Raw genomic sequence first — 12,451 nt, forward strand, 5'->3', positions numbered from 1 at the left:
AAAAGGGCCTTAAAAAGTCCCCGGGGGGTCCCCCCCCCCCCCGCATGTGACAGGTTATTTCCCTTGGAGCCATTCACATCACTTAATACCAGGACCTGGCAATCAGCCCTCTAACAGCCTTCTTGGGTACCAAGGGTTCTGTCTCTCCTAGCCAACCATGTCCATTGATTTGTCACAGAAGGAATAGAACCAACTTCCAAGGGAAGTGGTGCTCGCTCCTACCCTGGGGGTCTTCAAAAGAGGCTAGATAGACACCTAGTCGGGGTCATTTGACCCCAATACTCTTTCCTGCCACGGCAGAGGGTTGGACTTGATGATCTGCTCAGGTCCCTTCCGACCCTAGAAACTATGAAACTGTGAATGGTCTTAGGTTGCCTTGATACTCTGGGAGTTGCTGAATTTATGCATCTTGCAGGAGGCACTCAACACCGCAGGATTAAGCCTGCACTTATTACCAAGAAGAAATTAACAAAAAGAACGATCCCAGTGTGAGGTTTGTTTTAAGATGAATGGCGGAACCAGGAAAGTGAAATAAGACCAGTAAACAGTAAACGGGACCAAGAAATGAAAAACAGATTGAGATTCAGAGTTTGACTATGGACCTTTTTTTGAAATTCTTATTCAGGGTTTTGGATGTATTTCCTTCAGATAAAGAAGTGATAACCTCAGACACTCTCCAGAGAGATCGTAGGGCAGCTCATGGAGCAGAGTATATAGCCAAAAAAAGTCTGCGAAGATGATTATCAGATAGAAAGAAGAAGGTTACAGCTCTGTCTACGATATGGGAATAGCAATATCTTTTTGGAGCAAAGCGCTCCTGGCACGGACGCAGTTGTACCAGCAAAGATGCACTTTCTACATGTAGTAAAACCACTCCCACAAGTGTAATGAACTATTCTGGCAAAAGGCCTGGACTCTCCATCCTACCCTCTAACTCACGACTTCAAACGAGCGTCTTCCATCACGGAAGACCTCTCTGATTTATGAAGCAAACCTTCACGGCAAGGGTAGCTTTCCACAGCAGTGTTAAGTTACGAGTCAAACAAGTACACAGTTTGGAGAATGCAATGGAGCAGGTGATGACTAGGAACCCCAGAAAACAATGATTAAAAACCCCAGAAAAGACAGAAAAATAATCTATTATAAAAGCAACATTCTGCTGCAGGCCAAAGTGTAGAAGCCAAAAAGCTGGGCTACGCACTGCCTGTGAAATTCACACCTGTGTTCTTCGCGAGTTATATATAGTCTAGTTCCCAAACAGGGCTCTCAAGCCTTGTGCCTTAGCATGTTTAGTTACACTGAATGCATTTGGGTTTTTTCTGTTGCCATCTTTCTTGAGTATGCATACTTGCAAGAGAAAACCCACTCTGGAGTTGGGAACAGACTGCGAAGAATCCCGATTGCCACTCCCACCCCCTTTTCAATCACTGCTGCAATCCAAAAGCCCGAAGCACATTTCAGAAATCAAGACCCTGGCTTGCTACCAGCGCGAGCAATGATTGTGCAAATACCGTCACAGGAGATCGTCTGGCTGCTCCGGTCCTGAGCCGTCCTGCATGGTGACACCGTGAGCCCACAGCCCTACGAGCGACATGAATAAGCATGTGTGCTTGTTCCGTCTCCCCACACTACGCCAGATGTCCCTCCAAGCAGAGCAGAATTCACCGCCCCCTCACATCACACTGCTTTCCCCCAGCTCTCCCACAGCCATTTCAGAGCAAGACCGGTTATGAAAGTAGCACGTCAAGAGCTTAATCTACTCTTACAAGCTCTCACTGTGGAGCGGTTGCCCAGCCAGAGCTTCCTTTTAGCTCCAGTGAGAGCTGCAGGAAAAGAAAGTATCAAATGCAAATTCAACACTGTTTATTTGCTGCCAGAGCAGCAACCAGTTCCTTTAAGTCTTTCCTGCTCTTAAATCTCAGACGCACCACGCGACTCAGCCCCTTGTGAATATGTCCTGTATACCTGGGACTCTGCCAGTTGCAAACTGTTTTCCCCAGCCTTGTATCTTGTGCCTTCACTTACATTTGTGCATGCAGGGGATACAACACTACATCAGCAGTCCTCACTCATTCACACCGAGGGCAGCATTTTATGGCCACGGCACTCACAGCCCCAGATTCTTTTTGTACTATTTTTACATTCATTTTCTTCAATGGAGTTGCTCCTGATTTAGGATAAAATCCTGGGGTCTAGCTAAACTATATGCAGCACAGGTTGCGAAATGCGAACAGAAGTGTCATATAGCTTGTTTTACATTCTCCAATCCAAAAGCATCAACATACAACCTTGTGATTTATGGAATAAATTAGATCAGCCAAAGGGCTGCTCTAACTGTGCCTGCTGTTAACGGTCTCAAAGACCAAAACTATGGACAGAGATAGCTGCAGTGTGTAAGTGTCTGTGACAAATTAAATCAGCTGCAACATGAAAGCAGGTGGTGTAGAAGCCTCCTCCCTTCCTACAAAGAGATCAAATGATAGTTTGGGAAGGGAAGGGTGCAAGAAGTCACTGGCAAAGCACTACGGTGAGGGCCGCCTTATGAGTTTACCTACTCGAGTCTGAAGTTACAACTACAAAATTCTCCTGGATATGGGTTTTGTGATACAGATGCAATTCTCTTCCCAGGTTAAATTGGATCCTGAAGATTCAGGAGACTTGAGAGAGAATTTAGGGTCCAGTGTGGAGCCAGGTTGGGCTGATTTAGGTTTTCACCTCAAAACCCAATTGAACTTGTGATTTCAGACAGTTCATTCGGGCACCTCTCCCAGGGAAGTACAATGCACTGTCAGACTGCTTTCCAGCAACTCTCTGCTGTAACTACCTCATGCATACTATTATGGTGATGCACATAACGTGGACAAGGGCCATTCACTGTTATGGTGAAGATCACCTCTGCCACGAGACTCATCTGCAGAAAGTAAACATGAGAGGGACCTGAACACAGCTAATGCCAATGCATGGAAGATCCCAAAGACTGGATTTGCAGCAATAGTTTATAGCATTTGTAGCTCCTATATTCTATGTTCATCTGTGTCTTGAAATCTAACAAACACCAAAGCCTTAAGCTAAAGCTGGAGTGGGAAGCAGTGGCCGGTTCCTGGATACTAATGAGTCTTTGGAGAATTCCTCAGGCACGTCGCTTCTAATTATTTTTAGGGGAAGAAAATAATTTTCAGGAAGCATCGGCTCTTTAAATTTAGCTTCTCTACTTCCATTCCCAGAATCAGCTTCAGAAAAACAATCCAGAGGGAAAATATAAAATAAACTCCAAAAACTCTTGTCAAAATTGCTCGTGCGAACAGCCGAAACACCTGGGAGAAGTGGCAGAGCTACACTCCCTTTTGGTGCTGAGCAGCAGCCACAGTGGAGTGGTGCCCCCCAGTGCTGGGAAGCCAGAGGGAAAGGTTTTAAGCTACACCGGCCCTACTAGCCTCTACATTTCCTCTGCATGGAGCAGAGAAAACTCTGAATGTGTTGACTGCGATAAACTGTTGGGTTGGTTGATGCAGGCTACTGACTACTAAGGTTTTCCTAAGATCGTTTGTCCTATTTTTCTCTCCCGTTTAATAAGCCATATTATAGCTGAATATTAGGCCTGTGCAAAGCAGCTAGTATGCACTTTGGATTCAGATTCAGCCAATTCGGGGGATGATGATTCAATTCTGTGATTTGAATCACTGTCCCAAACTGATTCAGCTGAATCTGATTCAGAGATTCAGCTGCCACTGAATCTCCAAATATCCGAATCAGCTGGGCCCATCCCCCGCCCGCTTTCCCAGCCTGGCAATGGCTGCCGGGCACAGTCCGGCTCCAGCACTTTGAAAAATAAAAGCCCCGACTCAACGGGTGCTGCTGGGCGGGGGGTGATCCCCACTGCCCCATGCTGCGTAGGGGGCTCTGCACAAACACCACAACCCCTGCTTGCTGTCCCAGCCCCCTCCACGGCTGCTCCACCCACCCCAGCTCTGGCCCTTTTAGGAAAAAAAAAATGAGAAAAACCCCGGACTCACCGTTTCTGCCCAGTGGGGGGGCAAAACCCACTGCCCCCTGCTGTACTCTGAAGCCCTGAGGCTGCTGCAGGCACTGGTGGGGACTAGGGAGTGAGGTGGGGTCAGGAGGCTCATGCAGAACCACCCACACAGCGTGGGGCAGTGGGGGGCAGCAGGGATCGTTCCCCACTCCCGCCCGGCGGCACCTGGTGAGTCGGGGTTTTTTTAAAAGCACCGGGAGCTGAGGTGGGCAGGGGAGCAGGCAGGGGATGGGGCCTAGCTGGGGTCTTCCCATGGTCCCCTCCCCCTTCTACAGCTCCTCTCCCCACCCCCTACTTATCAGCTCCAAGTCTGGCTACAGCTCCCTGCTGCAGCGGACAGGGACTGCCCGAATCATCAAAGCTCTTCAAATCTTTTCTGAAGATTTGGAGAACTTTGAATCGATTTGGACCTTTTAATTGGTTTGCTGATTCAATTCAGATTTGGAGATTCAGCCACCGAATTGAGACGAATCTCTTCTAAATTGAATCACTACCTGAAGCTTCGCACAACCCTACTGAATATTGCTTGTGAGTGGGGAAGTTTGTTCACAGTGGAATACCCAGGTAGCATTTACTTCCTCAGGTTTCTAGGTGGGTTCACAAGCCAAGATAGAAAATAATGTGTAAAAACTCTAAATTGAACCCAGTCCTTGTTATTGCCATCCAGTGCCTGGCAAAACAGTTATGTAATAAAAGAAGAAATTGTAAGAGCAATAAAACAAATGGTAAGAAGCCACAGTGTCAAAGTAGCAGAGCTCCCAAACATGGAAAAGAAACATGATAGCCACTGAGAAGCCAAGCACGCTTTGCTTTTGCTCAGGCTCTAGGATTTAAACCACTAGGATGAACTCATTTGAAATGCCTACAACAACAGGGTTTGGAAAAAAGCAAAAATATTCTCAGGAGTTGACCCTTAGGCCAGATACTGGCATAAAACAGTGAAAAAGGAAAGCAGCTGCCTTTCCAAATGGTGGACACCAGCCAGTAGATACAGATGACCGAGAATTCCATTTGGGTTCAAAACTGCCATGGAAAGATATCAATATTCCCAGAAAGATGTATTAACAGGATCTGCAGGGGTCTGTAATATAGCTGATGACATTCTGGTGTAGGAACAGGAGACAGCAGGGCAGAAGCCACAGCAGAACACTTCCACATGCCTATTAGAGGATGCTGGGGAAGAAGAGGGAAATGCCAAACATGGCACCCTTGCTTGTTCCCCAGGGATTATGGTTTGATCTTGAAAAAGGTCAAAGCAGTTCAGCAGATACTATACCTATGATACTAAGTCAGTTAAGACACTAGTAGGATTTGCAAAGCTATCTGACAAAATTTCTTCCAAGTCTCTCAAAAGTCTGCAAGCCCCTTGGGTGACTAACTCACCAAAAATGAAGTACAGACATGGTTAGTACAGCCATCAATCATTTAAGCTGCATCAGCAGAAGTATTAAGTGTAAGACACAGGAGATATTAATACCTCTTAACTTGACACTTGTTAAGCGTCATCCAGGCTAGGGACAAACACTTAAAGCACTTAAAAAGCCTGAGCCTGAACTGATTCAATCTTTGCAGGTTAGTCTAACCTGGCTAGGCTGAACTGGTTTGTAACTGCACAGACATCCCAGATATGCAGGCACATGCCTGCCCTGGCTCAGGCTAGAAGCTGGGGGTTGCTAGAGCAGCCCTCCCTTCCCTTCCAGAGCACTGAGCTGAGGGGTGTGTGGGGTAGGACACTGTGATTAGCCCAGCAGGGAATTGATGACAGTGTTTATCACCCCCCAACTCAGTGTTTATCACCCCATTAAGAAATCAACAGAGGGACATTAGCAGCTATCTGTTGATTCTGCCTGTTGATTCAGCATGTATGGGAGCCAGCACGTGGTCTGCTAGCTAATACACAGACACAGCTCAGCAAGGCAGAGGGGAGGGGGGAATTCCTGCTTAGCAGGGAGTGGTGACGGGGTGTAAGGGGAGCTGCAGCTAGGGAGCAGAGGAGAGGGGCCATCCTTGCTGTGGAATAGAGAGCTCCGCCCAGCCAAGAGAGCATGCAAGGATGCTGGGGGTGTCCAGTTTATCTTAAACCACGAAGCGGTCTGGGACAGACATTGTAAAAAAACAGTTTGAGCCAAATCAGTTAAGTCTGATACTACATTCAGCCAGGTTTATCTCAAACCAGTTTCAGCCATTTTCAAACTGGTTTATGTGTATTGAATATCTGTTCTGTTACAGGTTTAAACCAGTTTCTGATCACTTAAACTGGTTTATGTGTAATGTCTGCCCCTAGCCCTAGAGTGTTGTACACAATTTTAGCTCCACGTTTTAGAAAAGTATGTGGGGAAGTTAGAGAGGGACCAGAGGCAGGCAGCCAAAATGATTAAGGGGTTAGAAGGAAAGCCGGATGAAGAAATGTTGAGAGAACTAGACATGTTTAGCTTGGAGTAAAGGTAATTAAGCAGTCTGCAAGTATCTGGAAGTCTGCCATAAGGAAGGAGGTAGGATGTGAACAATGGCTTTAACTAGCAGCAAAGTAGATGTAGGCTATATATCAAGAAAAACTTCCTTATTGTTAGAACAAAGAGGCAGTGAAATAGACTGCCCAGGGAAGTTGTGGAATCTCCTTCATTGGAAAATTTCAAGAGGAAGCTGGATAAGCAGCGGATAGGGATGATTTGGGAATAGCATTCCTGCACTTGAGGTCCCTTCCACCTTTATGATTCAATGATTGCCAAGGAGCTGGTAACCTACCTTCCCATCTGGACATAAAAAAGTAGAGGAAACGGCAACCAGAGTGCTGCTGGTGAGATGGAGCTTGAAGAAAGGGATACTTAGTAGCTACATTATTACCAACAGCATGAAGAGATGACAACATTGAAAAGGAATGTCTTTCAGTAGTGTTCACAGGTGAACAGTTCAACATGTCCAAGGATGAGAAAGAATTTGAATAGAAATTGATCACAGACTGCTAGAAAGCATTTTTAAGCCACCAGATAAATAACATCCAAACATCTTCATTGCATGCTACTGAAACTGTAATGGTACAGCTTAAAGGCACGCAGTAAGCAATGGCATGACATGCATCTATGTTACTTCTTATCCAAACCAGCCAAACAACATGAAGATATAGCATATGTACAAGAATATAAGATCCTCAACTGAACAGAAACATGGAAACCACAGAAAGATGTTGAAAGTGTCAGCCAACCCTGTGACATGTCAATTTAAATTCAGACTGTAAGAACAAACCTACCAGACAAAAACTAGCCTGCCTGCTGTATATCATTCTATGAGGTTAGCCAAAGACACAAAGTGAAACTCTACATGTTTTTACAAAAATATTTGGACCACTGAAACAAGCTGAGCTATCAAGATAGCATCATACATGAAGGAAATTGAATCACAAAACCCAGATCACTGAGAGCCAGGGTTGCCAACGCAAGAATGTTTTTTACTGACAATCTGCAAACTTTTTACTGACCAACATTTTTGGGGGGACACAAGCTTTTTTTGTCATTAAAAAAAATTCTTGTTGGCAACCTTCTATGACTCCAGCAATAGCTTTATACCCGGCTGCCCCTACCACAGGCTGCCCCTACTAACCCCATACCCTGACACCTCTGCCTGCACCCTGCACCATATTGTCCCTCCCCAGCCTTACACCCACTGGCCCCATTTCTCCCTTCCCTACACAGACCGGTACCTGCCACCTCTTCTGTCCTTCCAGCCCTGCAGTTTTCCCAGCAGGAAAGAACTATAGAGGCTAGTGAGCCAGAATGCCCTGACAAAGTTCACAGTGCCAAACAGTGCTCCTGTTTTGACACCAGGTGGTGCTGCTCTGCTCTTTCTGTCCAGCATCGACACTTGCCTTGAATGCAGTTTCATTCAAACTGTGGATCTTGAAACAAGCTTGGATTTCTTATTTTTACAGAATGTATAGACAGATGATTTTAAGCTGTTTTTTCATGGACTGTCTTTAAATGTACATACAGTTGCCAACCTGGCTGACAACAGAACCTTTCTCCAGAACCCAATGGAGGTATAGTGGACTCTCAGTGTGTCCCTGGAGAGCCAGCACACAGTGTACTGTCCAAATATGACAAAGGACAGGTGAGACTTGGTGAACAAATGTGAAACACAGGGAAATTCAAGCCAAGCAATAAAAAGGGAGACAGTGAAAATATATAGCGGCTACAACCAGTTTTTGATCAAAGATGCATCTTTTTACCAAAAACCACACAGTGATTTATTAGCATAGACTACTAGTCTGACTTCCAGGAACTAGACACACTGTCAGACACCACCATAGTGACCAACACAGACAAAGCAATGAAGCAGTTTCAGACATGGTGTTCCAAACCAGGTGCACTTGCAGGAAATCTGGAAACAGGGATTCAGCCACATCACATCATCATCACATCAGAAACCAACTAAAAGGCAAAGCTGAATTGTCAGCTAAAAATGCCAAGGCTACTAAAGAAAATTGGAAAAAAATAAAATAAAGGAAATGCATAGTACGCAATCCTAGAATTTCTATTCTAGGATTGCGTGTTATGCATTTCCTTTATTTTATTTTTTCGCTGTTCCAGTGGAAGGTCTAAGTAGCAGCCCAGTGCAATGCCTGATGTCAAGAGCCGTATGTACCTTGGTGCCTATCATTCCACCATTCATATGGCTGGTAAGAAATGCCACCAAAAAGGAAAGAAAACACAGATGCCAAAACCTACTATAAGTAACAAGCTGAAGCCCTCTGAGGAAAACAACCATAAGATGCTCCTAAGATCAAATCATTTCCTGTGTACTTCAAAGTACACAGGAAGCTACATGTATTGAACAGATAAGCCCTCATTCATATATTTCACCATACCTTCAAATACATTCACCTACTGAAAAATACAAGACTGAAATACGGATGTGAACAACAGATCTACCAACTCAGTTTCAGTGTTTCTAGAAGGAGCAAAAGCCAACAACCAACAAATACATAAAGAAGAGACCCTCAAGCCCCAGAGGAAGCAATCACAAGGTAGTAGAAAGCCTTGTGAACTATCATATAAAAGACTCAGAGTCACTTTGACATCAAATTGTCTTTGTGTAATACTATGATGTGAAAGAACAACTCCCCCAGACCTTGGATCCCAAGAAAGTTAGAAGCTGGCAAAAACAAAAGGGTGGGGGGGAGTTAAGTTGTGTGCGTGTGTGTGTGTGTGTGTGTGTGTGTGTGTGTGTGTGTGAATGTGTATGTACATGATGAAAGCCATTTTGAGAAAATAGAACAATGTTACATGTGTAAGGCAGTAAGAGATTATGGTAGTCATGTTTAATTTGTTAGTTGGGAATACAGTTTGCAGGTTTGGAGTTTGTTTTTTTTTAAATAAAGACTGTAAATAAATAAGATATATTGATAAAATATCAGAAACTCCAGGGTAAACATTATTTAAGTGTAATTCACCACTAAAGCCCCGATAGAGTTGGACTGAACTGCAAATGGTTACCAGCTTGGAAGGGGATGCCTGTGCAATGAATCACTGGCTCTTAAACAGGTTCCAAGCAGCCATAGCACAAAAACACCAACTGGTTCCCTTGCTAGCACTTGACCTGAGTATAAGCAACAACTTTCATTCTCCTTTGCTGTTAGCCTCCACCTAGTCCCAAAGTGAAATTCACTTAGAAAAGGACACCATGCATCCTATTAGAATGGTTTCCACACCAGGGCCTTTCCCTAGCAGGGATGGGACACACACACATACACATGCCCCATGGATTTCATCAAGGCTGTCAATCACAGACCTGACAGAAAAATGGATCTATTGAATGTTGCGGACATCCCCCCTCACACACACCCGACACTCCCCCAAAGAGCTGAAAAAGAAACAGGAATATAAGAAGACTAGCATTTCAATGCAACCAGTGCCATTCATTCAGCAGCTGAATGTGCTACAGAAGCAGAACGCCACCCACTTCTCTTAGAGAGGGGGCCAGGGAATTCTGTCATCTCACATCCAGAGAGCATCCGTCTGAAATCAAGTATAAGGAAGGGTTGGTTGACCATTGGTGACCTGAGGGTGGCTGTTCTCAGACAGCAAACTTTAAAAAAACGATTTCAAAGTGAAATTGCAGAACAAGAAATCACCCACAGACTGAATCATGTTAAGGGACTATGGATTCATATCCCATTACCTGGTTTAGCTCTTGTGACTCCTTTGTTCCTATAGGTTTTCTGCTTATTTCTCCCAGCACTGCTCCTCTTCCCCCTCTTTCTCTCGCTCCCTTCCTTTATCTTTTGTATTCTAATTTCTCTCTCCTTATACTATGTTTTTTGCATGTTCTTTGATAGCATTTGTCAAAATCAGCTTCAGCTCACAAACTGTTGTGCTATATATCTGCTTTGGTTAGTTTATAAAAGCTGCAAATCAGCTCTGCCTCCTATCCATCTCACATGCACCTAAGATCCTATTACTAATGAAGGTGACAGGGCACAGTCCTTGAAAAGCCATTTCCTCACCTGCTTCGATTGTCCAGAGATCAGCTGTGCCAGTCAAATAATCCTGCAGCTAGTTTTCCAGAGGCTGTGCTGCATGTTACAAAGTCTGCAAAAGTTTCAGTGAAAAGGGAAGTGCCTGTGTTATTTCAAGACAACTTCCTATTTCAGGCCAGAGGTTCCTCAAGGACAGCAGTTACATTTATATTTCACTATCTTTTGGCAGCCTTGTAAGTCATAGAGGTAGAAGAGGAATGGCTTTGCACTGCTCTACTCTCATCTTCAGAAACCAAACACTCAGGTCGGCTGGTACTGTATAAAACCTGGACTGAGTCAACACTAACAGTGGGTGGTATGAGTCACTGAGTTGGCATTGCCACCCTATCATCAACTCTTTCTCAGGAGGATATGTCTTGATTGGATCAGCCCCCCAAGGCGTTCTTCTGGTTTGATGGCACCACCCTACTAGGAGATAGTGTATGAGGGGGGCTTTGCTTAATATACAGTGCACACAAATAAACAATGTTGCTAAGAGAGAGACAAGGAGGTATCTGCACAAAGCACAGTTACTTCTCCAGCTCCTCCAGTTAGTTTTGTATTCCTTCTTATTATAATATTAACAATACTTGCCATGTCATCCCTTCAAATGTCCAAGCACTTCAAAAACAGTCATCTTCACGGGAAGCTCAGTAGTCCTCCCATTTTACATCTTGTCTCCTAGTCTCATAGACCAACTACTGCAAAAAGCCACCCTGTGAGATGCTATTGCTCAGGTCTCAGTATTCATTAAAACTGACTCTTTCCTGATCTGCTCTGCATGTACTGTGAAGATATAAGGAAATGCTTCCTGTATAATTTACTCCCCAGCCAAAATATGAAATAGGGATTTGGCCATTCTGGCTGTGTAGGCCTGAATCAGAGGACAGGAAGTTTAGCTTCCAGGTTGTCTGGGCCTCTCTGGAATATAACGATGTAAGACAGTAAAAAGGTCAGTAAGCACATTTGCAACCTTTCTGCAGCTGTTGCATTTATTTGCTAGTACAGGACAGGGCCATATGCTGTAAGTTAAGGAACAATCATCGGTTATAGAAACTTGGGTCATTTGGGTTGAGAGATTAGTAGGAAAAAAACCCAGGAAATACTAAGGGAAATTTAGGGCTAAAACCTATTTCACTTCACATTCCTGGGTGGCCTGTAAGTAGCTGCATAACTGCAGTTTCTGACACTTAAACGCAGTTCCAGACTCTATGTTGTCCTGTTGGGGAAGAGAATCACCCTGTGTATGTACCTGCTAGAAGTACTGAGGAGGAGGAGGGTCCTCCTACGTGTTGCCCCAAAAGCCTAGTGCAGGAGTTGGCACCTTTTTGTCATTGTTGGCCACTGTTTGTGACCCAGCCTCTGCCATGGGCTGCAGCCTGGCACATCCCCAGTGATTAGTAGATGCTGCAGTGGGAGTCGACTGAGAGAAAGAGGCACTAGGCTTTTGTGGACACCTCCACTCTTGCTGTGGCTGGAGCATTCTGCCAATTCCCTATGTCCGGCCAGATCCAGTTTCTCCATGGGCTGGATCTGGCCTGCAGGTTGTGAAGCCCTGCCCAAGAGGGTTAGAGCATAATTCCAGGAGTGGAAGACCTAGAGACTATCACCCAGAAGGGCTTTGAACCTGCACTACTTGCTGCCCGGTAAAGTGCTGTAGCCACTAGATGGCAGGCATTATAGAGTCATCTCTCTAGCTGCACTTTGTATTTAATATTCGTTATATAAATCACTGGCTAAAGTTTCTCTCCCACTAGCAGCAAGGGTGTCAGCTGTAAGCCAGTGGGCTTTCCCATCAAGGGCTGTATCTATCTCACTAAGCCATATATCTTACAAATTAATTTCTCTCTCCTAGCTTCACATATCTCCCTTTCTTGGCACCCAGCAGGCCTGATTCAAGAAGAGGA

The 12,451-nt window shown here is 44.8% G+C and overlaps 1 protein-coding gene across 2 annotated transcripts in view; it reads right to left on the reverse strand.

Annotated features, from left to right (window-relative positions):
* PIK3R6 (phosphoinositide-3-kinase regulatory subunit 6) overlaps positions 1 to 10,824 on the reverse strand; it is a 92,012-nt gene extending 81,188 nt beyond the window's left edge. The window contains exon 1 of one of the 2 annotated variants that reach the window (XM_019502047.1): positions 10,533 to 10,824. The gene's annotated coding sequence lies outside the window, so the exon portion shown is untranslated. Of the gene's footprint in view, positions 1 to 1,511; positions 1,829 to 10,532 lie in introns of those variants that run through there. The other variant, XM_019502052.1, reaches the window with a different exon arrangement.
* Positions 10,825 to 12,451: the final 1,627 nt, after the last annotated feature.

Source organism: Gavialis gangeticus, unplaced genomic scaffold, assembly GCF_001723915.1.
Source record: "Gavialis gangeticus isolate Ggan-Ray unplaced genomic scaffold, GavGan_comp1, whole genome shotgun sequence".
In the NCBI taxonomy this organism is placed as follows: domain Eukaryota; kingdom Metazoa; phylum Chordata; order Crocodylia; family Gavialidae; genus Gavialis; species Gavialis gangeticus.